Here is a 2,876-nt window from a genome sequence, read left to right as displayed (position 1 = left end):
CTTCTCCTTGTTGTGGATTCGTTATTCCACGGGTCACGTGACCGAGGTCTTCTTCCCGAAGCTGTATTCGTAGGCAGCGTGTCTGATCTGGTCGTCTTCCCGCTCCGGAGTGAGGGTGGATGACGTCATAAAACGTCCCCATAAGCTAATTTGCTTGTTAAGGCTTGCTTGTTGCCATGGGAGCCTGTTGTCCTTGGCGACTGATGGCAACAACACTTGGAGGATTAGAAATGAGATTCAAGTTCAGCAACAAGCTGCTGTCTGGTAACACAGGTGAGTCATGAAAGAGGAAATTCTGCTGGATTCAGGAGACATTGGAGTAAATTATACACACACAGTTTTTACTGATTATGAAGCGTAACTACTATTATAAAAGGAATAACGTATGTGCTTATGATTGAGCTTGATTAGTAAGGTGCTGGAAGACCACCATTAAAACTCACTCAGCCTGAGATACAAATCAGAGGAATAAGGAAAATTCTTCACCTAGTGATAAATACACATCATGATGAAATGTGTGTCTATTTATTGCTAGATATATATACACCAATCAGGCATAACATTATGACTACTGAGAGGTGAAGTGAATAAGACTGATGTTCTCCTCATCATGGCACCTGTTAGTGGGTGGGATATATTAGACAGCAAGTGAACATTTTGTCCTCATAGTTGATGTGTTGGAAGCAGGAAAAATGGACAAGCGTAAGGATTTGAGCGAGTTTGACGAAGGGCCAAATTGTGATGGCTAGACCACTGGATCAGAGCATCTCCAAAACTGCAGCTCTTGTGGGGTGTTCCCGGTCTGCAGTGGTCAGTATCTATCAAAAGTGGTCCAAGGAAGGAACAGGGTGACAGGGTCATGGACGGCCAAGGATCATTGATGCACGTGGGGAGTGAAGGCTGGCCCGTGTGATCCGATCCAACAGACGAGCTACTGTTGCTCAAACTGCTGAAGAAGTTAATGCTGGTTCTGATAGAAAGGTGTCAGAATACACAGTGCATGATGGGTCACGGCTGTTTTGGCAGCAAAAGGGGGACCAACACAATATTAGGCAAGTGGTCATAATGTTATGCCTGATTGGTGGAGAGGGAGAGAGATAAAGATCACTTTAAGTGTAAACTTGAAGGAAAAATCCACTTCAGGCTATACTAAATGTTTCTAGAGTAGACCTCATGGCCATACAGGAAAAAAGTACAGCTCCAGCCCTAACCAGCTGATACTTATGATGATCTGGATCAGCTCTGTTTGAATAGCACATGAATTAAAACTCCTGTTCATTATCCCTGGGAACAATGGGTGGTTTCTCATTTGCCTTCTGCAGGTGAAGCATTACAGCTAATGTAAATATGTTCCTGCAATCATAACGGGGCATCTCAAACATGCTCTAGCTTTATTAAGGCCATATGAGTTTTTGTTGTCCTGCATTACTGCATTATGTCGGCAGAGGGCGACAAAGGGACGCGGATAATTTGCTCGAAGGGGATCGCGGTTTAATTGAATAAACCCAACACCAATAAATAGTCTTTTTATTACTTGCACTTATTTAATTCATGTTAAATAGAAAACCTGTTATAGATTTTATTCTCTGAATAATTTTGAAATTATGTATTGTGATTTTATAATATTAGTTGCAGTTGCAGTAGTAGTGGTATCATCATCATTTAAGGCCTTAGGATTAAAAGGAAATAAAAGTAATTATTTAATTATTTAAAAAATTATTTGCTAAGGTTTAGGATACATGGCTGCCTACACTAATAACAACAACAACAATAATAATAATGATCATCATCATTAAAAAAGAGATTATTTTATATTATTTGCTAAGGTTTAAGATACATGGCTGCCTACACTGATAATAATAATAATAATAATAATAATAATAATAATAATAATAATAATAATAATAATTATTATTATTATTATACATTATAATAATAATAATACATTTTAGGTTGCTCGGTCATTTTCACATGTTGCTCTATTCCTGACTCCGCCCACACCACCACTTTATTAATTTTTAATACAAATTATTATAATTATATAGAAATACGGGCCCGAGTTCATGTAAATCATCATCATAATAATAATCTTAATCATTAAAAAAGAAATAAAAGTAATTATTTTATATAATTTGCTAAGGTTTAAGATACATGGCTACCTACACTGATAATAATAATAATAATAATAATAATAATAATAATAATAATAATAATAAAATATTATATATAATAAGTATATATATTATATAGGTTTATATATTATAAATAACAAGCATTATTATTATTATTATTATTATTATTATATTCAGAAAAATAATATTTAAATGTTTTTATTTATTTTAGGTTGCATGGTTATTTTCACAAGTTGCTCTAACTTGACTCCGCCCACACCACCACTTTATTTGTTTATTTATTTTTAAATACAAATTATTATAATTATATAGAAACACGGCCCCCGAGTTCACGTAGCTCATCAGGACTCCTCTGCTGTGTGTCTTTCTCCACCATATGTAAACAAACCCTCTTGCCTGTTATGCGCGCGCGGGGCAAATTGTTTACCTCTTCCACGTGTCTCGGTGACGCGAGCCCGCTGCGCGCTCCCGCGGCGACGATGACGACGACACGTGCCCGCGTCCGGGAGCGCGCTTGCTGGCAACGCTAATAACACGGACGTGCGTGCGGGTTTGGTTTGTCCCGGAGTCTGAAGCGCGGCGCTGATTGGCTCGTAGAGGGAGCGACACCGTCCAAGCAGGTGATTGGCTGAAAGGTGGCCCTTGTCGTTCTGATTGGTTGCCAAGGCAGTGGCAGGGCATGGCGTCAATTGCGTTTTTATTATTTTTTTTTTTTCCCCCCTCTTCACAACACGTTCGCTGCGG

Source organism: Hemibagrus wyckioides, linkage group LG22 (assembly GCF_019097595.1).
Source record: "Hemibagrus wyckioides isolate EC202008001 linkage group LG22, SWU_Hwy_1.0, whole genome shotgun sequence".
NCBI classification, from domain to species: domain Eukaryota; kingdom Metazoa; phylum Chordata; class Actinopteri; order Siluriformes; family Bagridae; genus Hemibagrus; species Hemibagrus wyckioides.
Note: the sequence above shows the minus strand (reverse complement) of the source record.